This window comes from Rhinoderma darwinii, chromosome 4 (assembly GCF_050947455.1).
Source record: "Rhinoderma darwinii isolate aRhiDar2 chromosome 4, aRhiDar2.hap1, whole genome shotgun sequence".
NCBI classification, from domain to species: Eukaryota; Metazoa; Chordata; class Amphibia; order Anura; family Rhinodermatidae; genus Rhinoderma; species Rhinoderma darwinii.
Window position 1 is genome coordinate 378,919,692 of NC_134690.1, and position 25,656 is coordinate 378,945,347.

The window sequence follows — 25,656 nt, forward strand, 5'->3', positions numbered from 1 at the left end:
GGCAGACAGCAGAGGCTGGCATTCTGGAGTGGCACTTATGGACTGGTGAGGCATATCAGCTGGAATCTAGGGATCGAAGTTCAGTAATTAGATCAAGGTCAAGCTGGGTCAGTAACAGGGAATCAGTCTAAAAACCAAGAATAGCTCGAAAAACCACACGAGATGGTGTGTAGAACTGAGCAACGAATGTTGGATATTCTTTGGTTTAAATTTTGCTACATCTTACGGGTTCTTGATAAATCTCTTGCCAGACTTCGTCCAGACCTGAGCTGTGGCTTTCTCCTTTAGTTAGCGCCCTGACAAAAAGTATGCACAAAATTCACATCCACAATTCTGTGAAATTATGCAAAATTTATTAGACATGAGCCACATTAACAGAAATGGTGCACGAATGTACATGAATTATGCACAATTATTATATCGGGGTATACATCAATCACTGAGGTCACACAGCATTGCAAGGACAGCCGATGGAAAGATTTCAAACAAATGTTCTGTCCAGTATGTGTGAACATTTTCCTCACACACCTGTTGAAGTAAAGTACATCTAGTATTATATTACATTATATTATATAATAAAATTAACATTATATGATATGTCACATAGTAACTGAAAAATCATGAAATATTTCTGTTTACAATGGCAGTGTACGATATGAAAAAACCTTTCAGGCCTGGTTCAAACATAGCTTTTTTTTTTGCATTTAAAAATTAATGTAAAACCCTTTCTTTTTTTTTTTTTTAGCAATAGCTCAATGTACAGCGTTTTTTTTTTCTTGATACAGTGCTCCTTAATCCCTGCTTCCTGGCTCAGTCATAGAGTTAAATTATAAATGTTTCACTGTCTGCAGCTGCCACTAGGGGGAGCTCACTGCATACAAACATATAGCTCCCATTGAATACAATATTAGACGGCCTTCATACCACTAATTTCCAGTAAACTAGGAAAAAAATACATTTTATAAATATGCACACATTTCATAATCCAAAACATTGGCTATGTCAGTTTTTTTTGCCAATTGAAGTTACTATATAGTCTTTTTACTAAGTGTAGCTGAATTAGCTAAAGCGATTTCTTAGATTTCCACATTCAATCTGAGTGTAAAGGATCTGCCAGGCACAGCTTCTGTATCCACGCCCATAGGTATCAGTCTGCACCTGCTTCTATGTCTGTGAGACTGACTCCATCTTCCACCACTCAGGATGGCAGGCTTAGGAGTGGGAGAGCCTATCACAGCCTGGCCAGACGGAGCTAGCTCCCACCCTCTGTCTATTTATACCTGCCTTTCCTGTTACTCCTGGCTTGTGATTATGTAATGATGGGGATAGGGAAACAGACAAGTGAGCCCTAATCTACCCGCCACTCAGTCCCTGCCTACTTGCAACGACCCGCCCTAGGCGACGGGGTACAACTGGGCGACGGTCCCTACGCTCAGTAAGTGCACGACAGACAAACAGACAAGGGTACACAAAGATAAGGGAAATGGGGCAGTTGCCCATGGCAACACCGTGAGCAACAAGAGTGGTGAACGAGTCGAGTCAAACCAGGAGTGTACGAGGTACCAAACGCTAAGCAGGAGAGTAGTGAACAAGCCGAGTCAAACCAGGAGTGTACGAGGTACCAAACGCAGAGCACGAGAGTAGTCAGTAAGCCAGGGTCAGAATGAAGCAGGGTCAAAAAGTTCAGAAGCTGCAGCAGGGCCAGGAAACCACACGAGAAGAATCACAAGCAAGGAGGAACAGGAAAGGCAGGTATAAATAGACAGAGGGCGGGAGCTAGCTCCGTCTGGCCAGGCTGTGATAGGCTCTCCCACTCCTAAGCCTGCCATCCTGAGTGGTGGAAGATGGAGTCAGTCTCACAGACATAGAAGCAGGTGCAGACTGATTACCTATGGGCGTAGACACAGAAGCTGAGCCTGGCAGATCCTTTACACTGAGTTCCACAAATCAGAAAGTTGTGGTGTTCTGTATAATTCCAGCATAATAAAGTGGAAATTTAATATTGAACATCAATTTATGGTATATAAAAAAGATGTGGCAGCACTCAATATGTAAACAATTGTGTTTTTTATTAATTTATGGAAATGCCACATTTCCGCCCAATCTGAATCCTTTATTAAGCAGATCGTGAGTGTGCACAGTGAATGTTTATATACACCATGTATAATGACTGATCTTTATTAACTTTATAATGAATTGCTAATAAGTGATAAACTGTGTGTGTTAAAAGTAAAACAAACACAACCTTCAATGTGATCAGAAAATTGTAAATACACAGATGATATTGCCACCGCTGCCTTAGCTAAAATATACTGCACTTGCACGAAACATCGGAATGAATAATTATAAATCTAAGGCTCAGAAACAAATGATGGACCTTCTATTCTCAAAACATTTGACTGAAAATGGTCATAAAGAAAATTGTGATTTAAAATAATTGATCAGATACCCACAAAATACACCAGGGAGAGGGGAGATCATCATTTTAACTTTACTAATTAAAACTATATTCTAAAACATCGTTTTTTTTTCTAATATAAGGTTGTTTAATAATTGTATATTTTTTTTTCTGTTTTTTTTTTACATGATTTTGGGGGCAGCTGCAGATATTTATTTTATAGTGGGGACTTGGACATAAGAATACTAAGTCACAAAGCGACTTATAGACTTTTATGGGAGAGCATTGTGGGCATGCTTTATGACATAGAGGTAATTCTATGTAGGAAGGGAAAGGAGAAGGGACTGAGCTCTCTACATCATTTATTCTCATTGGTGCCAGTCTCTGTTATCTGCCAAATCAAATAGTGACTATTTCTTAAAAGTGCCATACGGAGCCCAGACAGTGTCATATAATACTTATTTAGTGCATCCACCTCTGTTCTTGACCCAGGTAAATAGTGCAAACCTACTAAATTCAACAGGGTGTCATAATCCTGGGATATCTGCCCAGATAAATAATGCCAATATTGCTGGAAAGTGCCATGCAGAGCCCAGACAGTGCCATATAGTACTTTAGTGCATTGATTGCTGTACTTGACCAAGGTAAATAGTACATAGATCAGAGTCTCGTGCTTTGTCCAGTTAGTGTCAAATAGTGCCCACTTAAACTTAAATAATTCACAGATATTGCTAAGTAGTGCCCAGACTGTGCTATGCTATTATGCAGTACCCATATAGTGCAATTCTGTTTCTAGGCAGAGCCAAATAGTTTAAAACCACTGACACACAGTCACGCAATGGCAAAAAGTTTTAGAAGTTCTGTACTTTGCCCACATATTTATACAGAACACATGTTGCAATAATGGGCCCAACAGTGCCCAGAAACAGCAAAACTTTAGTGCATACAGTGCCAAGCGTATCTGACACATAAAGGAGCCGGAAACCCTGGCACCCCCTCAACCCATTCTGCTACATCTGGCTGCGAAACAAGCAAATGCATGTTAATAAAAAAAATAGACATGTAGGCTTTGCACCCCACTCCGCCATCGTCTCACCACTCTAGGTGCCAGACCATGGGTGACATATTTTGTTTTGTTTTTTGCTTATTTTTCCACTATGTCTATGTTCTTCATTAGAAACATAAATGTATTGTAATAAATGATTTTCCTGTTTGCTACAAAAATGTCAAAACACAGTAATATAAAATCGTAAAAATAAACCAAGATGAAAAATTATAAAATAGCTGTCTCCCAAACATGATGTGTCATTGCATAAAATCATGTCTAGGCTATCAGACAGCAATTATCTGGCTTGTAAAGCAAATGTTTCAAGAAGGATCTGCATTGCATTAACGCAAAAAGCTTTGTGAATGATGTAATGCTACAATAATACTACACAGTTGTACTCTTGTCAATCTCAATGGTGGATACATTGAATGAATGATATTGTGGAATAATACATGTAGCCATAGTAAGGCCTCCTGCATTGTATTATGGCTGTGTGAAACCGGTCTTACGTGTGTGAAATAATACCGCCACAAAGTGGATAAATAAAATACGTACACCTACACAAGCACACACCAAAAACACGATCACTAGATGTATACTGTACAGTGCAAACATTTTGATTTGTGGTTAGCTCTTCACATTAAAGGCCAGAGGCAGGGCTTCAAAGGAGTACAAAGATGGCAGACCTGGGGACCTTCATTAGGCCCACAGGCTGCCATGACAACCATCGACACTCTCCGATCGCATTGTGGGGGAGCCCCTGATTCTAACAATTTAAATGCCGCGGTCATGATTGACCGCGGCATTTACGGTGTTAAACGGACGGAATCAAAGTGATCTTTGATTCCGCCCGTTGCAGTGAGGCGTCGGCTGTATAACACAGCTGTCAGCTGCTGAGTATGGAGCGCACTCAGCAAGTGAGCATGCTCCATACTTACTCTTAACGGCTGTCACGCACTAGTACATAACCATTATGGTTATGGATTATTACTGATATATGTCAACACAATAGGTCAAAATATAAAGATCTGTTCGGCAATATAATGAGATTTCAGCATCACACTCATTTCACACCTCACTTGATGTGCACTTTCTATCTAACCTCCTTCTTCTCCAGCTCACGCCCACTGAGCGCCACGGACAAAAACGCAGCAAAATACGCTTTCTCTGCCTTCCATTGATGTCAATGGGAGGTCAGAGACGTAAATGTCCGAAGATAGGGCATGTCGCTTCTTTTTCCCGCGAGCATTTTTTTCCGCTCGTGGGGAAAAAACGCCTCCGCCTCCCATTGAAATCAATGGGAGGCATTTTCACATTTTTTTGGGTGCGTTTTCCGACACGTTTTCTGCGTCACAAAACGTGTAAAAAAATTCTGTGTCAACTGGGCCTAATAGCCTCTGGGCACATCTCTGCTGGAAATCAAGGGTCCTCCTCCTGCAGTGATCGAGTCATCCCTGTCCCATAGCCGGAGATTTGACTGATTTGTAATTTTCCTAAAATTTACACCACGTACAAAAACTAAATATGTATTAAAATAAATCTATGCATTATATTATGATTAAATTGCTAACATGGTTGTTTCCATTTCATACATTTAATCGTTTTTAGGAAAAGCATTTTGTGAGTTTTGGATGTAATTTCTTTATATAACTACCAATAAAGCAGAACCTGAGTTGTCTCTTGAATCTTAAATAAAAAAATTGTTCTTATTTTTAGATAACGTATAATCTTCTGCTACAGGTTTCATGTTGCTTTAGTTATTATCTTTACTTCAGTACACAGCAAGGGTCAGCTCAATGGAGAGCCAATGTCCATCTGCCCCAAGAGCAAAAATAATGTAATCCAGGAGTCAAGAGGGTCGTGCAATTTTCCCGTACTAGATGAAGGTAGAGAAAAGCTTCCCGTCTAGAGGAGAACATAATAAAAATAAAATTGTCAAAATACCTTCCATAGGCTTTCAGTATAAAATGTATGTTATGGGGTATTCTAGGTCCAAAAAAAAAGTTTTGTATGTATTTTCAGCACCAATTCCTGCCTATGCTTGGGCCACCACTATCAGGGTCCCCCCACTGGTCCTCTATTTACTGCCATGCCCGATTACTTGCTAACCACATGTCCCATGAATGCATTGACAATTGTGGTGTGCAATGGTGACTTCACTGTGCATGACATGTCGATGTGGCGGGACGCAACTGGAAAAGGCAATCATGCAAAAACATGAACAAAATGGGCACTAATAGATCCATGATATAGACTAAAACATTTACAAGGTGCTTTAAACATAATTTCCTCATGATGATTGTCATTGTATAAGCCAGTAAAACAGAAGACAGGTGGAGACCAAGAGAGTGACGGCATGAGAATTGGTTGGATTTGGTATGGTAGGTATATGTAAACGTTCATTATTTAATTTATCATACGCATACTTTCAAAAATTGTATTTAACTGTGTTCTCATGTTTTACTTTTTAATGTTTTCTGACTTTTACCTCACTACGGGGGCTGCCATTTTTTTCATCTCTGTATGTGTCGATTAACGACACATACAGAGATGCTATACGGCACATATAACCCCATAGAGAATGGGAACGGGAGCCGTTCCATTCTCAGTTACGTGCGCCGTCTGTGTGGGAACGCCGCTCCCACACAGACCAAAATGAAGCTCGTTCGTAGAGCGAAATCCGGCGCCATTTTCATGTGGACTGGAAGCCGCTGCCGGACAGTAACATGACGACTTCCGGCCGCGGCTTCCGGCCATATGTTCAACGAAGCAAAGGCGCAAGGAAGAGGAGAGGAGCGGAGGCGGCAGCGGCGGCAGGAGCAGGTAATTTATGTTTGTGTATGTTCGTGTGTATTATGTTCCTGTGTATTATGTTCATATGTACTGTCTGCTGAGCCCTGTATCTAATCCTCCTAGCACTGTGCAGTCGCTCAGAAAATGTCGGCACACAGTGTAGGAGATTTGAAGACATTCAAACCCTTCCTTCTCCTGGCACTAGCCAGAATAAGGGAGGGAGGATTGTGTGAGGACAGTAGAGCGAGTGTGTCCACCCCAAATTTGCAGCATACATCAATGAGGTTGCTTTACAACAGTGACCATGCTGCAATTCTGGGAACTGCTCCCTCTAGTGGCCAGCACATGGAAATGTTATAAATTAGAATCTAATTTAGAATATTTCCTGACTTGTGAAAAAATAAAAAAAAATAAAACAATGTGTAATCACTTAAATACTAATTGTTTAACTGAAGAAAAAAATATTATTTCTAGCGACACATTCCCTTTAAAGGAGTTGTCTTACTAAGATAACATCTTTCCATATGCATTATTAGTATGCCTTATTAGGGCATATGGAGATAAATGGAGAAAAACAGGAGGATAAAATTCTCCAGCGCTTTTTTTTCTCCATTTATCTCGATCTACTGAGGGAGCCCTGACAGCCCCTGCACGGATTTACCAGCTACAGTCCTTTGAGACCATACAGGCACTTCTGCTTCTAGCACAACACCACAAGGTAAGCACAACCACTTACCCCCGACCCTTTGTCACTTTAAACAAGAGATGATGCACGATGTGCGCCGGGTGTTTTTTGTTTTTCTCTCCTGGTCTATAGATTATTAGGGCATATGGACATAATAGAGGTGGGTGCCCCACTCAGGATACCCCTCTAAGCGGAACTGGCAAGTCCATGTATTACATGGATGACCTTTTATTTGAATGGCTGCCATGTAATTCTACATTTACCCTTCAAAAGGCAACGCAGGGGAATTGTTTAAGGGGGGTAACTTGCACGTTCCCTCCTCTTATGTAAATTTATGTCACTGTACCTTTAAATCAGTATCACTTGAAAGAGAATCTGTCACTAGTTTAGTAATGCCCAATCTCCTAGCTAATCTAATAGGCGCTGTCACACTGATAAGGCTAGTGAAAATTATGTCCCAAAACGTTTATTGTTTTAAAAGTTATGAGCTTTTTTCTAAATATGCAAATGTACTATACTAGCCAAGTGGGCGTCAACATCAAAAATTCTGGAGGTGGAGCTACCTTACAGCCTCTGACGCTGTCCTATCAGCATGAAGCCACTTCACGCACAGTGTGAGAGAACGAAGCTGGAGGGAAGGGGGATCACTTAAAATAGCGATATCTTGGGCTGTGAACCACCTAGATCAGTTGTTCTGATGGCATATGAAAGAGGAGATTCTAATCTTTCCTATACCACCAGGATTGCAGTAGCTGTGAAACAATTGGAAGCAGGGCAGGTTTTGGACAAAGTGCGGCCCTCTGCAAAGTTAAAAGTGGGGCCCCAAATGTTGAATTTCTGTATCAATAATGCGGTCAATTCAGAAGGCTGTGTGCAGAGAACGGCATTGATGACTTCTAGCGCATCCAGGAGTGTTGCAGGCCCCAAAGAATATGTCCCCTCTCTCACACAAAAAATTATCTATATACATATACAGTTGTTAAATAATACCACTATACCAGATGAAATATTATCTGCATATTGTTACTAAACACAACTCACTATTATAAGACCAATATTACTAATAATAACAAATATAAGGTCCAAATAATACCGCCACAACATAACCACATAGTGAAAGAATACCTACCCCATACTGTTACTGAATACCACCAAACCATAGCCACATAGTGACTGAATAATACCCCCATACTGTTACTGAATAATACCTTCACACCATAACCACATAGTGACTGAATAATACCCCCATACTGCTACTGAATAATACCACCCCATCATAACCACATAGTGACTGAATAATACTCCCATACTGTTACACTGTTACTGAATAAAAACCACTATACAAAAACCAATATTACCACCATATAGTGACCATATAGTGGTAGATGCCAGTTGTACACAGGAGCTCTGCAGACAATATAAGTGATTACAGCACATTTATATTCAGTAACTCACAGGTGAAGTTTTCTCTGATTAGAGTCGTTTGCTTTCCTTTTTTTTCTCCATCTGGCCCAGACCACTGTGACGACTTATTCCAGCCACGACTCGTCTCTGCAGAATTTGAGACACAGACATGTTGATTTCTCGCTTTTCCAGGACCATCTCCACCTATACCCCATCCTCTAAACAAACTCGTAATCCACAGTGCCCCAGACTGTAATAATGATCCTTCAGTGGTCGACACAATAAAAGTGCCCCATCAGTAACTATGCCCCCACATTAATCATGCCCTCTTTGTGCCTACTGTAGATAGCACCACAGCATCCCCTGAAGATAGCGCCACACACAGCCCCCTGTAGATATTGCCACAAATGGGGCTAGTATTTAGAAAAAAGCTCATAACTTTAAAAATAATTAACGTTTTGGGACACATTTTTCCACTAGCATTATCAGTGTGACAGCGCCTCTTAGATTAGCTAGGAGATTGGGCATTACTAAACTAGTAACAGATTCTCCTTAAGTATGTCATGTAGCTATGTTATGTATATCTTTATGTGTCTCCAATTGTATATTGTACTGTGCCTATTGGTATGTTTTAAATGTGTTGCATGCCCAGGTTATCCATGGTAATGGAGGACAGGCGGAGGGTCATACATGACTTACTGACAGTCCTTGCCATCACTGCAGAAGGAGGTGCCAAGTATACCTCTTGAGGCACATTCTGCATCATGGACAATCATACACAACTCTGCACTCTAGCTGATCTTCAACTCCAAAGGGAGGTGATCACTTCTTGTTTCTGGACTAAGCGTCAAGCAATAGCAGCAAGGGAGTGAAATTATTAGTGTGCAATTCACATCTCTCTAGGGTATTTTCGTTATGAGTGTAAAAATCATAGGAGCCGTCCCCTAGTGTTAAAGAGAGGCCCCAGCTCAGGTTGGCCCGATGCCCCTTAGTAATGTAAATCTATATAAAACGTTCCTCTTCAGCAGAAGACTTCAGTCATAGTTTTAGGCTAGGATCTGGTAGAGGCTTCTCTTCCACATACTCCCCTGTCTATCAATATACTGGGTATGATTCTTTACCAATCGCTTGATTTCCATTGTGCAATTCTGGTTTAACAGGTGATACTGGTACAAAGTCTATTTTGGAATATTTTGACGCAGTTGCTTGTCTATTGGAATTACATCCACACGCAAGTTACAGTTTAAAAAAGTTGTGCTCTTACAGAAACGCATCTATTTCTATTTGCCTCTCCAAGAATCCAAGATATTATTTAAAAAAAAAAGTGCAAAGTGGAATTGCAAAGATGGTGCAATGAATGTAACAGAAAGAAATGGCACAATATAACAGAAAGTGATTGGAAAATGTCAGTATTTAAGTTCAGATCTCTGTAGCTGTAATTGCTAAAACAATAAAAGTTCTCCAGGTAGAACTCAGCTCATGCCCAGAAGGTAAAGAGATATTTGATGTTCCCATAGTTTTAGAAATGGTATGAAGAATTCTATGCCTCTTAAAGAAAACCTGTCGCTATTATGCACAGGTAATAATGTATATTACCGTAAGGCTTTTCTCTTTCTTTTTATTTTAACATTACACTCACGTCTCGACTAAATTGGCAATTAAAGGAAATTGCTGCCATTTAAAATGTGTTGAATATATTGCGCTTCTTCTATATAAATTCACAAGGTCACTTGAATTCAGCAGCTGTAAGTCTTCATATGAAGCTATTAGTTCTAATGCTCTGTTATATTGAGGTCTAGACCGTACCGGATTTACATTTCAGGAGACCCTATAGGCACATTAGCTGGTGTCTTAGACTCCGCCCATCAAGTAGGCCACACCTTATGTCATGTATGTGTTTAAAATGTTTGTTCTTACAAAATAAAATAGAACATTACAGTCATGACATCTAGCCCATCTACAGCCTTCTCTTGTCCCTCCCTGTGTGACCTCCTCTCATCCCTACAGCACAGTGAATGCCTAATTACCATATGAATACACATCATTCACATATGAACACATAATGATCAGTGGACTCATATGTAAATTCTCAAATCAGAAGACGTTTTTCCTTCAGGGTTATTTATAGGCACCGGCCTACTTTGCCTATAGGTAAATCCAGCCTTGGTCTAGATATAACAGTTTTAGGGTATGGACTCATTTATGTGGTTCCCTTGAGTCTTAAAGTGTAACTAAATGTTTAACAAACTTCTTATATGTCATAGTGACATGTCAGAAGTTTTGATTGGTGGGGGTCCGAGCACTGAGACCCCCACCAATCGCTAATACGAAGCAGTTGAAGCGCTCGTGTGAGCGCTCAGCCACTTCGTGTCTGTTTGGCTTCTTCTGGAAATAAATGTATCGGTGTACGGGCTCATAGACTCCGATACATTAAATTCCGGAAAAAGCCAAACAGACACGAAGCGGCTGAGCGCTCACACGAGCGCTTCAGCTGCTTCGTTTCAGCGATAGGTGGGGGTCTCAGTGCTCGAACCACCACCAATCAAAACTTCTGACATGTCAGAAGTTTGTTAAACGTTTAGTTACCCTTTAAAAGATGGCACTGAATTCTGGAAATAAAGGCAATACTAATAATTGCCATGTAGTGTGGTTATTTTCATATCTCCTGCACTCATGATGCTGCTCCCACGGGAATACCTCTTTTCTGATGTTACGTAATGAGGTGCATTTATTACACATAAAATGTTCAACTTGCATGGTGGCCTTTGTCCCATTGGCAGGGGGGAAACTACAGAGGGTCATAGACTGGGTCCATCATTTGAGGCATGCAGGAATGTTGCGCTATAGGACCAAATTTAAATGGTAGGTTACCGCCAAAACGTTGTTCGGCATATGCCTGTGATTTGTCTTGCTTACCTGCATTTTGAAAAGGATTGTGCTATATATGCTCTGTATATACTGTTACAATAGGATTTCCACATTGTAGCAACTAACGGCTGTTATCTCCTTGACACATACAGCATATCCCTACGCCGGCAAATGTGTCAGACTCCACTCTCATTTAGAATTTAGCATTACCTACACCGATGTCACTTTGCAGATGCCCAGAGTCATGTGATAACTATGATCCATACAAGGTAGGAGAGATTTAGTCATGGGTGCCATTTATGTTACATTATGGGATCACTGGAAGCTTTCTTATCTTCTTGAAATCTAATACAAGCCAAACTTTTGGTTATTTTCTAGCAAATAAATATTCCAAAAAATAAACAAGAAACTATCCCCCTTTTAATTTTTCTTAAAGTGCTGTCTGATTTAGAATAGCCATTTAGGACCCTCATCTATTTAGCCAGAGAAGAGAGCGGCTATGGAAGCATCTTTAACTCTGGAGGACCCAACCCATTTGTGCATTACACAAATAGGTCATTGTTTCCAATTAGAACTGTGTAATGCTTTATTTCTCCTGTGGTGGCACTGCAGGGAAATTGAACACTTACTGTCGAGTTCCCTTACAAATGACAGCTGATTACTGGGGGTCCCTGCAGCTGGACAGCTGGGGATAAGTTCATTTTTAGCAAAAACCTCCTAACAAAAAGAGATTGTCCAAAAAAGATAACTCCTATATGTAATGTTTAGAAGATGGACAGAACACATGAACAGTATGTCTGCAATATAATCTATTTAGCTGTTGTTCTGCAGGGGTGGGGGCCAAACCTATATTCACTGTACAGAGAGTAAATATAGATAGTGCCTCTGGTGAGGGTAGTGGCTGTGGGCATTGTGAACTATGCAGCAGCCTGTGCCGTGCCATCGATGCTAGTTAAAGAAATTGACCCGGAGGTGTAGACTGAAACTCTAGGGTCCCGATGCAAAACCTGAAATGGGGCCACCCAATTATAACATGACTGTGCCGGTGTACCGTTATGAGCCAGAAGGGATATTAAGCCCCCCACTAGCACCAGGGCCCAGATGCAACGGCAACCTTTGCATTCCCTATGACTGCAGCGTAATAGAAGGTATTGTAGATTTAGGCTCTGTTTATTTGCAAATGGTTTCTGAAAATGGAGGGATTTTTTAAGAAGTTGAATATGAAAAGTTGTATGAAATCTGAGTATTGTTTTCTTCACAAATCAGTGTTTTTTCTATCAGAGTATTTATATCACAGGCGGACTTGTTATTTCTATGTCGCACTGGTCTGCAATGCGCCACAACTCAAATACCAAATAAACAATCAATCATTTCAATGCAGTGCTGCCTCATTATTAGAGTTTTTTTATTTTATTATTTCAGCTTCCTTGCTACCTGTCTCCTCTAAGTAATAGCTTTTTTGTCAGAAATATGTTATGCTAAAAATAGATAGTAGATCAATTGCCCAATGTTTTTCCTTTTCTCTCCTTAATACACTTTAATTCACCTGCTGTGTTCTGCTTTACTGTATTTAGAACATTTCTTAGGTTTTCTGTAGCATAAAGCTAAAATCACAAGTAGCAGTAGTCATGGGTAAACATACTATAAAGAAGGTAAGGCGGGTGATATGGGCCACTAGAGAGAGGGGACGCAGCTCTGGTTGGTTCCATTACCTTTGCTACTGGGTGGTGGAAACCTGTGGAAGACGCCCCTCTCCAGAGGAAATGCATTGTTTGTAATCAGAAAGGTAGACAAATGGCCCACAGGTTATAAAAAGGGCGTGAAGGCGGAAACAAACACCAGACTGTGGCAAAACCTGCCATCTTAAGAACCCCATTTTGATATTTTCTATAGACCACTTTCTATTCTGAGTACGGCATTGTTAGTAGTGGTGCGGCAGAAAGGCTACATAAGACTGCAAGTAAAAAGTTAGTTAAAAGAGTCCTATACTATGAGAAATAATGGTACCCTTGTGCACTGATCACTGGAGTAGCATCTTGGCTATCTCATCGAGGAAGTGGTCTCTTGAGTGAAGAAGTGGTGGAAAGAGGCAGAATCTGGAGGCTAAATGGAAAAAATAAAATAGATCTAGCTCGGAGAAACCCTTTAATTGTAGCGTTGGATCCTTTTAACTTAGACAGTTATCACAGTGCAAAAATGATAGAACTCTAAGGGATTCATTTCTTAAGGATGAAGCCAGTTTTGGCCTTTTAGGGGTTGTCTGGGATTTAAAAAAGGGTCTGCTTATTTCCCCCCACAAGAAATAGCACCACTTTTGTGAATGGGCTGCATCCAGTATTTCAGATTAGCAACAATGGGGCTGAGCTGCAATTTCAGACACAACCCATGAACAAAATAAAAACAAAAATAGACCCTTTTTTTTCATCTCAGATAATCCCTTTAACTGGTTGCCGACACAGGATGAGTATGTTCGTCCTGAGCGGCGAGCACTTCGCGCATTAGGACGAGCATACTCGTCCTGTGTGACAGCCGTCCCTGTGCGCGTCTGTGCGCGCGATCTAGAGCGGGGCAACAGCCACGGCCCTGCTCTGACAGCGGAGAGGAGAGAAACATCTTCTCTCCGCCGTTAACCCTTTGAACGCCGCGATGAAAGCTGATCGCGGCGTTCAAAGAGGGGGGACTTCACATTGATCGCGTCACAGAAAATAACTGTGATGCGATCGAAGCCCACAACTCATATGGCCAGACAGCCCAGGGTCCATTGAAGGACCCCAGGGCTGTCTGAACATATTTCCTGTTGTTAGGGCATACTGAGGTATGCCCTAACAACTGCCTGTGTACAATCAGTAATAGGCTAATGTACTGGCATATAGATATATGCCAGTACATTACAGTTACAAAATAAAAATAAAAATGATAAATCCCTTTATGGGATTAAAAAAAAAGTTAAATGAATGTGAAAAAAAATTAATGATAAATAAATAAAAAGTAAAAAAAATACACAGAAACACACATTTTTTTATAATACATAAACTTTTTAAAATATAAGTCCCAAAACATGAAATAATATAGACATATTTGGTATCGCCACGACCGTAACAACCTGTACAACAAATGTATAACATTATTTATGATGATTGGTGTATGGTGTAAAAAAAAAAATATTAAAACTGCAGCGGAACTGCTTTTTTTCTGCATATTCGCCAAAATAAAAATTTATAGAAATTAAACGATAATGTATTTGTACCAAAAAATGGTACCTACATAAAGTACAACTCGTCCCGCAAAAAACAAAGTCTCATACAACTACGTCGTACAAAAAATAAAAGAGTTATGAGCGTCGGGATGCAAAGAGGGGAAATGTAAAAAAATTGCTCTGTCCTCAAGGCCAAAATTGGCCGTGTCCTTAGGACTGGAGAAATGTTATCGTTTTTGCCTCACCTGCTTCAACCATAACTCTTTATTTTTTAAGACTACGTATTTATGGACTTGTCTTTTACAGGAGATTTTGCAGGCATCATTTTAGGGTACATATAATTCAGCATTTAATTGCCATATTTTTTTTATAATGGTAGAATGCATTAAAAAAAAAATCAACTCTGCCATCATTTTTCACTGCTCACTTTGATTGACATGATAAAGTTATTGTGTGGGTTGTTAGGAGTATGAGGTTAATAAATATATTATTTACTTTTAAGCAAATTTTATTTAATATAAATTTATTTATTTTTTGAAAACATAATTTTTTTTTTTTTTTGGCACAATGGGATTATTACTTTATTTTTTTTCGTTTTAAAGGGATTCCCTATATCCTTAGGATAGGCCATCAATATTTGGTATGGTACCCGCCAATAAGCAGAATGAAGGGGCTGCTGGAGTCCCATTTCCCCTTCAGTTGTGGCTGTGCCTGGTACTGCAGTTAGATTCCATTCACCTAAATAACAAGTAATCGGAATGCAGGGGCTCGTGGGGACCAGACGAAGGGAGTCCCATCCCTTTGTCAGCACTGCAATCAGCGTTTTCTCCAATCCCAGCCTAACAGGCTGTCAATCACATTCACCCTCCCACGGTTAATTTAATTGGCACAGCTGCTATGCTTGTGTGTTCACCAGAATTTTCACCCAAAGAGGTTAAATGAGAAATTCAAAAAATTTGTACATTTTTGGTTTCATTACCCCTTTTGTTTCTACTGTATATAAATCTTGCTTGCTCCATCGTTTCATCTTTGTGGAATGTCCCAACAGTAAGTAAAAGGATAATAAAAAATTGGGCTCTATGTGAACCCGTCTTGTATCAGAGATAACAGAAAACTTTCCAGGTTCACAATCTCTTGCTAAAACATAAATGTGTCAGTTGCTACATTTGCCATTCAGATAAAACACTGCAAAACATTTCATCTTGGTATAATTTTGTTTATCTTTCCATGTCTGAATGTGGGACTTTGTGATGCTGACACGAGTGCAAAAATGCCACGCTTTGTTTTGTGGCGTTCCCTAGCAACAGCATGCTTTACTGGAGATCTTGAGACATACGATCTCCCAGAGACATATTCTCTTTTTTTTTTTTCTCATTAGGAGGGAGTATGAAAAGCCAATTTCAAGCTTATAGTGTATTGAAAAAAGAACACACTAAGAAATGATTGTTTCATGGAAAACTTGAATGGCAATTCTATAAATTAAAGGAGAAACGGTAAATTATAATAGCTTTAGTATTAATAGCGTTAGTCCCCTGCCAATCAGCACGATGAAGCGGCCGTGGCGCTTCTGCAAGCGATGCGTCCCCTTTACAGTTTACATAGACACAGTGGCTTGTCCATATTGATCTCTTCGATCAAAAATGTATGACCTATCCGAAGGAAAGACCTTTAATGTCCAGGACAACCTCTTTTTTATAGGCTTTAACCTACTTGTAAATTCAGGTTTCAATGCAGTAGAACATGCTCACATGGTCCAGAAGGCTAAGATCTATGCTGCTCTTTGCAGGATCCCAAGGGTGCCCATACACATTACTGGAGTTGGCAGAACCCATGGATTTTGGCAGGACCAGTAATATGTATGGAGATGTCCCGACCCTCATTCGACAGCAAAATAAGTTTTGGGCAATATGGCTTTCAACATGTCCAATCCTATGTTGCTGTGCAAGCTAAGCCGTCTCCAGAGGAGTTTGAGAGCGGCTTATTCCCCTCTCCCTATTGATTACACATGCACGCTTGGCCGAGCGGAGCATGCGTGTGTATGCGCAGTCGGCAAAATAGCTGTCGGCCAATTGAGTGATCTGCAGACATCTATTGTAAGTATATAGGTCACTTTACACTGACATGGAGGTGGTTTACTGGCCACTCAAAACTCCAAGACTCGACTTAGCAAAAAATAGATCTACTGTCGGTAAACTGAGCGCAGGGAGTGGTGAATGCGTGGAAAAATGGAATAGCCACACGCTGCAAGTATAAGTTCTAAAAACTCTAACTACTTAATATTAACTAATAAGTGACAGAACGCTGAAATCGGCATGTCTGTCACTTCTTTATGCTGCCCTCGGAAATGGCAGCAGAAATCTCTAAACGATCTCTTAAACGGAAAAGCCGTAATATATGCATTAACTTCCCCTAATGGTCCTTAATTATCAGATGTAAACGAATCGCTTACATACAGTTGTTGTATAAATGACTCGGTGTCACTTTGTTTGTCACACCATTTAAAGAAATTGTTTTATGACACAGAAAGCTCAATAATGATCCAGTCACATTATCAGCAATTACCAGGATAATTATACGCTCCAATTTTTTGCTTTATTTCTACAGCACAGTAAAGGATCAATTATCATAAAATCTGAAGACATCAGCAATCTCACATTGTATTGAGCATTTTCATTATCTTTGTCTATAATACATGTAATGAATCCAGCTGTTCAGAGATAATGACTGAGCAGATCCCTTCTCTGAATAAGTAATTGTTTTTCCAGGTACTCAGCTAGCCCAGAACATTGACGGGGCCGCCATCAGGGCAATACAACTGGTACTGCTATTAAGGACTTGGCACTGTGGCAGCAGAAGCGCATTGATGCCTCTGTAATTTCACTTTAGTGAACAGGACCCCTTATCTTGGTTGATTTTGTTAACCTAAGGAAGCTACAGTAGCCCCAGTAACTATTCTGAGGAGGAGGAGGGACACAGCTCATCCCACAGGGGCGTAACTAGGAAAGACTGGGCCCCATAGCAAACTTTTGACTGGGGCCCCCCCTCCCCTTGGTGTCACACAACCCCCCCCCTTGTAGATAGTGCCTTTTTTACAGCCCCCCTGTAGATAACGCCATACAGCCCCCTGTAGATAACGCCATACAACCCCCCTGTAGATAACTCCATACAGACCCCCCTGTAGATAACGCCATACAGGCCCCCCTGTAGATAACGCCATACAGTCCCCCCTGTAGATAACGCCATACAGACCCCTCTGTAGATAATGCCATACAGCCCCCCCTGTAGATATCTACAGAGGGGGCTGTATGGCGTTATCTACAAGGGGGTCTGTATGGCGTTATCTCCAGGGGGCTGTATGGCGTTATCTACAGGGGGGCTGTATGGCGTTATCTACAGGGGGGACTGTATGGCGTTATCTACAGGGGGCTGTATGGCGTTATCTACAGGGGGCTGTATGGCGTTATCTACAGGGGGGACTGTATGGCGTTATCTACAGGGGGGCTGTATGGCGTTATCTACAGGGGGGACTGTATGGCGTTATCTACAGGGGGGGTCTGTATGGCGTTATCTACAGGGGGGGTCTGTATGGCGTTCCCTAGAGGGGGGGCTGTATGGCGTTCCCTACAGGGGGGGCGCTGTATGGCGTTCCCTACAGGGGGGGCTGTATGGCGTTCCCTACAGGGGGGGCTGTATGGCGTTCCCTACAGGGGGGGCTGTATGGAGTTCCCTACAGGGGGGGCTGTATGGCGTTCCCTACAGGGGGGGCTGTATGGCATACAGCCCCCCCCTGTAGAGAACACCATACAGAGCCCCCCCCCTGTAGGGAACGCCATACAGCCCCCCCCTGTAGGGAACGCCATACAGAGCCCCCCCTGTAGGGAACGCCATACAGCGCCCCCCCTGTAGGGAACGCTATACAGCCCCCCCCTGTAGGGAACGCCATGCAGAGCCCCCCCCCTGTAGGGAACGCCATGCAGAGCCCCCCCCTGTAGGGAACGCCATACTGCGTCCCCCCTCCCAAAAAAATGCGACCTACAGCGTGTCCGACAAAAAACATGTATCCCCTCTCCACAGGATAGGGGATACATGTGTGAGCGCTTGCAGCGATAGGGAGAACGGGGGACCAAAAGTCCCCTGAAGTTCTCCATGACTAACCTCTGACTTCCGGCGTCTGCACAGCTCACTAAAAATGAAAGGAGCGCTGGTCACGCATGCGCAAAAGCGCGACCGGCACTCCATTCATTTCGATGGAGCTGCCGACACAGACCCCGGAAGTCCGAGGTTTGTGATGGAGAACTTCAGGGGACTTTCAGTCCCCCGTTCTCCTTTTCGCTGCCAGCGATCACACATGTATCCCCTATCCTGTGGATAGGGGATACATGTGTTTTGTTTAATGGCAGAGCGGCGAGATACCTCACTGCTCTGCCGTAGTGTTCAGTGGCGTCCCGCTGTAGCAGCCATAGCGGCTGCTAGCGGAGCCTCCGGCCATAGTGGGGGCCCGTGCCGGCGGGCGACACGGGCCCCCCCATGCCGCGGGCCCCGTAGCACCCGCTACTGCTGCTACAGCGGTAGTTACGCCACTGCCATCCACTATTAAAGGGGGGTAGAGGTCAAGTTTAAGGCTGCCGTTGGAGTAGGAAGATCCCACCACAGGCACAGCAGAAGTTAGGTAGGTAGGGGTAGTGAAACGAAATGATCCAAAAATAGAAAGGACACAGAACCAAATAATATGCAAATTCATCTTTATTAGAGTATCAGATAATTATGATAATTAGTTAATTTAGTATCAGATAGTTTACTAGTCAGATAATCACCCATCTGCCATGTTGAACGTTGTACCGTGCACCTGTTTGTCCATCACATGACCATGGACAGAATTTTATCCGCTGGAAGTAAACAATGAGTGTCCCTAATGAATAACAACAAGCAGAGATCTTAAATACTGCGAAGACTTAATACAGAAAGTATATTGGAAAATTGTATATCTTTTAATAATACAAAAAAATATAACATTAATTAGCTAAAACCACACAACCCCTTTAATGGGAACGGGGAGAAACCCCTGCCTGTAGAATTTTGCAACAAAAACTTTTATATATTTGTGTGATATATAAATAGCTTGTTTAGAGGCAGTGGCATACATAAAGCAGTGCAGGACCCAAAGCAAACCTTTTCTCATTAGCCCCTGCATAGCCAGAGTCAGCCTGAGGGGTGTGCGACCTGTGCCATTGCACAGGGAGCATCACTCCAGCTGGTGGAAGGGCGCGCTGTGCTGGGTCCCTTCCCCTGCATGTTTCAGAAGCGCCCAGGCCCGGCGACTCAGCAGGCGCCTTTACGCTCATGCGCTTCTTCACTCAGTGGCATCGCTACCGCTATGGCAGCCATAGCGGCTGCTAGCGGTGACACCGGGCATGAGGGCGCCCGTTGGGACAGGAGACAGGCCCCCTGCTTTGGCTGCTATAGCGGGAGCGATGCCCCTATAGCAGAGCAGGGATGTATCTCCCTGCTCTGCTATCTACTAGTGCCACTGTAGCTCCCTGAAGGAGCGGAATTCCCGTGTGGCCACATGGGGATTCCGCTCCTGGACTGAGCGCTTGATGTCTCTGTCCATATATGGACAGTGACACCAGGGGCAACTCCTGAAGCGGAAACCCCATCCACAGTGTTGCCGACGCTGTGACCGGGGATTCCACTCCATGAGAATCCAGTGACGTCACTGTCCCTAAATGGACACAGTCGTCAGGGAGCTATGTGGCGCTATGTACAGGAAGGGGGGTGCTACCTACAAGGGGACTGTGTGGCACTACCTACAAGGGGACTGTGTGGCACTACCTACAAGGGGACTGTGTGGCACTACCTACAGGTTGCTATGTGGCACTACCTAGAAGGGTGTTGTGTGTCAATACCTACAAGGGTGCTGTGTTTCACTACCTACTAGGGGGCTGTGTGGCACTTCCTACAAGGGGGCTGTGCGACACTACCTACAGGAGGCTGTGTGGCACTACCTACAAGGGAGCTGTGTGGCACTACCTACAAGGCGGCTGTGTGGCACTACGTACAAGGGGGCTGTGTGGCACTACATACAGGGGGCTGTGTGGCACTACCTACAGGGGGCTGTGTGGCACTACTTACAAGGGTCTGTGTGGCACCATCTAGAGTGGGAATCTGTGCGTGGCGGGCTGATGGTCATTTTACTGTGAGTGGCGGACTGATAGTCATTTAACTGTGAGTGGTGGGGTGATGGTCATTTTACTGTGAGTGCGGGCTGTATATAATTTTACTGTGAGTGGGGGGCTAATGGTAATTTTACTGTGAGTGGGGGGCTCCCTGAAGGAGCGGAATCCCCGTGTGTTTTTTTTTGCCTGCGTCTTTGCAATAGCTTCAACGGCTTAAAAAAAATGCTAAATAACGCTGTCGAACATACCCTAAGAGTGGAGTGCTTGTTTTTAGCCAATTTCTGTCTTTCTCAAAACAATTTTTGGTAGGGGTGCCCTGAGGAAATTTTATTTTTCCAGTGGTGCCTCGAGTCTGAAAAGGTTAGGAAACTCTGTACTAGGCTACATGATCACGCCGGCCTACGAAAGGATCCCATCGTGGAGCAGCTCAGTTCGTCGTGGGAATGGGTAGGTGAGTAAATTTTTTTTGTTTGGGAGAACTGTCTACAAGGGGGAGGTGAGGGGAGGGTTGTATGGCACGATCTACAAGGAGGAGGTGGGGGATTATGGTACTGTCTACAGGGAGGCTGTATGGAACAATCTACAGGGGGGCACTATCTACAAGGGGGGGGGGGCTTGGTGTGGCAGCCAAGGGAGAGGGTATTATACTGTGTGGGGGCCACTAAGCAGACATTATACTGTATAGGGGTACTACAGGGGGCAATATACTGTGTGTGGCACTTAGGGGGCGTAATATTGTGTGGGCACAATTAGAGGGCAAAATACTATGTCCTTGAAGGTGTTATAATATATTATATTATTCAATATTATTATTATTATACTGTATGGGGGCACTAAAGGGGCATTATACTGTGTGGGGGCAATATACTTTTTTTATGGGGCATTTTTTATGATGGGGTGGGGCGCCGAAAGATAATTTCACACGGGGCGCCATCTATCCTAAGGCCAGCACAGCATAACAGCTGCATGGAACCTCTATTACCACAACGAGTTTGGTGGTTAAGTGTATAAGGGTCTCTCGTTCTTCATCCCTAAACCTCTCACAGGGATAAGGACTTTCCCCTACAGATCCACAGCCCCAGTGAAGATGTCAGGAAGGGTGTATTGATAAGACAAATGCATAGGTCTCAGGATAGCCAATGGTCAGTAACAGGAAGGATTTGAGCCATACACAAATGTGGGGGGAGCAGAAGACATAGCCAAGTATCAGGAAGTTGTTAAAGGAAGACACCAGGTGTAATTTCAAAGAACTATGGTCAGAATAAAGTACAGATTTAAACAGGCAAAACACACAACGCAACAGGTAAATGCAGTGCAAACTAACTGGAGGGTAAGGGAAGGTTCAAATCGGCCGCCTGTGGTGACATCATTATTTTCAAAACTGTATAACTTCCATGACATGAAATCACAACCATGCTCTCGTTAAACAGTGGGGTATAAAGAGGACTGGGGCCCCATAGCAAAGAGGAAAATGAGGCCCCTGTTAGGTACTACTTGACACCACCAACCACTCCTACCCACCTGCATGGGAAGTGTTAGGCCGCTGGTGGTGCTCAAAACCGCAACACCAGAATGTGCTATCACATGGGCGAAGCTCGCATCAATACTGACAGAAAACTAAAAGGCACTAGTAACTCACCAGTGGATGAGCGGAACCGAATACTGAAGGTAGTAGAAGATGGAGACGCTGCATAAATGGAGTGGATGGCAGATGAATAGCTTGCAAACAAATAACGGACGAATAGACAGTGGACAAGAATTCACAGCACTCACTGACCCTATCTGAATACTATCCCACAGAAGGGCAAGACTACAGCTTGGCAGCAGACCAAACACAGGAAAGGCAAACAAACCGGTGGAACTACTGATCCCAGGATACACAGGAAAACCATTATACAAAAGCCAGGACCCTCAAGGATCAACAGGTCCGACAGTACAAACATCTGTTTTAGAACATGCCAGAAACAGTATATCCAGCAGCTAAGTAATCCAGGCCTGAAGTAAACATAGGCCCAAGAAATGTACTCCGCCCTAATCAACCAGGCAAAGTTAAAGAGGATCTGTCACTGCTTTAGTAATGCCCAATCTCCTAGCTAATCTAATAGGCGCTGTCACACTGATAATGCTAGTGAAAATTGGGTCCTAAAACTTTATTATTTTTTAAAGTTATGAGCTTTTTTCTAAATATGCAAATGAGGCTATACTAGACAAGTGGGGTCAACAGCAGCGATTCTCTTGAGGTGGAGCTTCCTCACAGCCTCTGACGCTGACGAAGCTGCTTCACACAGTGTGAGAGACTAAGGCTGGAGGGAAGGGGGATAACTTCAAATAGCCATATCTATGGCTGTGGACCACCTAGAACAATGGTTCTGATGGCATATGAAAGATGAGATTTCGCAGTTCTAGCTGTGAAACAACCGGAGGTATCACAAGTTGAAAACACAGTCGGGAATGGAAGCTGTATACTATACGGTCACACTGTGCTGCTGGGCAGGGAAGGGGGAGAATCTGTATGCTGATTGGACAGCATCATACAGAAAACATTACACCGCCCAGAGTGAAAAGAAACAGTAACCTCCCATTTGGCAAGTATATACATATATATATATTTGCATATTTAAAAAATTCACATAACTTTGCAAATAATAAAAGTTTTGGGAAAAAAACACTGCACTGTAGTTATGCATCATATAATCTATTAGATTAGTTAGGATATAGGGCATTAATAAACTAGTGACAGATCCCCTTTAAGTGATGCCCAAATCCAGATTCAGATCAAAGTCATTGCCTAGCAACTCCCAAACACAGAGGTAACAGAATCATTGATTAGCAGCAGTCCGGCTGCTAATTGTAACAGGGATGTCCTGGTGCCCCATGCCAGTTTTATGACTCTCGTGCATTTTCCACTTCCTTGTATGCTAACATTGCAGCACCTGTGCCGACCACATCCCTGTGTAAGTCCTTACCATTCAATAAATTGTGGACTAGACCAGCCTGGAATGGTCCCTACTCTCTCCAGGGCCCCATAGCAACCCCATGGTCTGCTTCTATGGTACATACATCTCTCATATATAGTTTCTGAAGCAGATAAGATTTTTTTTAATGCTAACTAAAGCTGAAATAGCAACCCTCCTCCCCCCAACACCCAAGAGAATTATATTGAGAAGAAATTTAAGAAAAAACATAAAATAATGGTGTAGCTCCTCTGCGGCCTGGAATACTGCAGGTAAAATTCTATTTCTGTTTACCATGAAATATAATAAGTTAGCAAAGCAATACTGGATCATGTCACATTGCTTTTACAAATTATGCCATGAAGACATTTAAATTAGCTCCTTGTGGCCTGGCGCCAATGAGGTTGTAGATACATCTCAGTACACAATGTGAAATGAATGTAAAATGTAAAATATTCTGTTTAATTTTCTACAGGGCAGATCACATGAGCATTCCAAATATTAATACCAAGCAGCAAGTTGTATGCTACTGCTCCGATATATAGAAATATAACTACATTTATTGCCCCTTTACCTGAATTTAATATAGCATTTCTGCAAATACAGACTAAACCTCAACACAAATAAATGGATCAAAATAATGAGCCACACAGGCCTTCCAGCAAAGACTGGCTTAAATATTTCACGAGGCACCAGCAATCATGCACTTCCCACCTCAAAATTTATAACAACTGATTAAGATATATTTAATAAAAATGTCAGGGGTTTAATATTGTAACATTATATAAATAGTGTCAAATGATCTATTACTTACTCCCTGTTTGGAGACATTTGTGGTGTCAAGTAAAAATAATAAATATGGATGTTGTAATTTTTGGTTTCAACTGTGTTTTTATTGAAAATTTTTCAACAATATACATATAACTTAGAGCAGCATGAAGGGCCATGCAATTCACATAGTAAGACAGTAACTTTCAATAGACAGACAAAACATCTGGGAAAAAACACAGGGGTTTAAGGGGGTGAGGAGGGGGGGGATAGTCGGAGCTCCACCTACCACCTAATCTTGAGTTCCCTGTATCCAATACTTGTCCCACGGGTCCCACACCACTTTGAACCTGTCCAGTTCATTGTCAATAGAGGCCGTCATATGCTCCATTGTACGTATTTCCCTAATTCTAGTTACTAAGTCGATGTGGGAGGGAGGGGTTGTCTGTCTCCATTTCCATGCTATCAACGTCTTAGCGGCTGTAAGAAAGTGTCGAAAGAGTCGAGCTGGTGATTTCCCCAAAGACCTAGGGGGAACATTTAGGAGGTAATGAAGAGGGTCTAAGGGAATATCCTGCTGCAACACCGCCAATGCCAAGTTCTTAACTTCCAACCAATACTGTTGTACCAGTGAACAGCTCCAGAAAATATGGAACAGATCACCTCTCTGACCTCTACATCGCCAGCAATCCGACGGAATACCCGGATTGAAGCTATGCAGAAAGGCAGGGGTATGGTACCAAAACATAAGGATTTTATATTGGTTTTCCTTATATGCAGTGCAGATGGAGGTTTTAGCTGCTTGCGACCAAATAATCTGCCACAATGAGAGCGGGATGGATTTATTCAGTAAGGCCTCCCACTTCAACATGTATCTATGCCCAGGCGGAGGGGAACCCTCCGGGGATAGCAATAATGCATAAATGGCTGAGATAAGCCCCCTAGTGGTGGTAGCATACCGACATAACCTTTCGAAGCTTGTAGGTGCAGTAACCCGCGTGGATCTAAAAGTTTGCTGCATGTAATGTCTAACCTGAAGATAGTGAAAGAACGCAGCGGAGGGAATATTATGATGTTTTTGAAAGTATGAAAACGGGTGAAGCTCTTGCGTGTGGGGATCAACCATATCAGCCAGGTGAAATACCTCAATTCCCGTCCACAATCGGACTATTCGGGAGGTAGTGCCCCCCGGGATAGTGGGAGTGTAGAGTACCGAAGTCAAGGGCGGGCAACCCGATGCCAAATGGAAGCGGTTTTTACAGGTTTCCCACACCTCCCTTTGAAATCTCATGGGACCCAATAAAGATGCAGTCGGCATTACTAGTGGGTCACCCCATAACAGGGAGTTTGGGTGGACCGGGGCCAT

At 42.6% G+C, this 25,656-nt stretch overlaps 1 long non-coding RNA gene across 1 annotated transcript in view; it reads right to left on the reverse strand.

Moving 5' to 3' along the window:
- Nucleotides 1–13,046: 13,046 nt before the first annotated feature.
- The window catches only part of LOC142761374 (uncharacterized), a 58,252-nt gene continuing 45,642 nt past the window's right edge, over nt 13,047–25,656 (reverse strand). Inside the window, exon 4 of the long non-coding RNA XR_012883622.1 lies at nt 13,047–13,299. This is a non-coding gene — a long non-coding RNA (uncharacterized LOC142761374). The remainder of the gene's footprint in view (nt 13,300–25,656) is intronic.